Raw genomic sequence first — 203 nt, forward strand, 5'->3', positions numbered from 1 at the left:
TCACCTACCCCCCCCCCCTCCAAGAGACCACCGAAGTCACCAACAAGCGGTTAAATTCTCCTCAAGTCAGAGCGCCCGTCTAACTGCATAAATATTGCTCATTAACACTCTCAGGACCATTCTTTGTGGGAGCTTCATTGAAGACGCACGCACTCTCGGTGGCTCTGGTCCTTGGGGGGAGGGGCGTTTGTATCGTCTGATGA

This window comes from Penaeus monodon, chromosome 19 (assembly GCF_015228065.2).
Source record: "Penaeus monodon isolate SGIC_2016 chromosome 19, NSTDA_Pmon_1, whole genome shotgun sequence".
Classification (NCBI taxonomy): Eukaryota; Metazoa; Arthropoda; class Malacostraca; order Decapoda; family Penaeidae; genus Penaeus; species Penaeus monodon.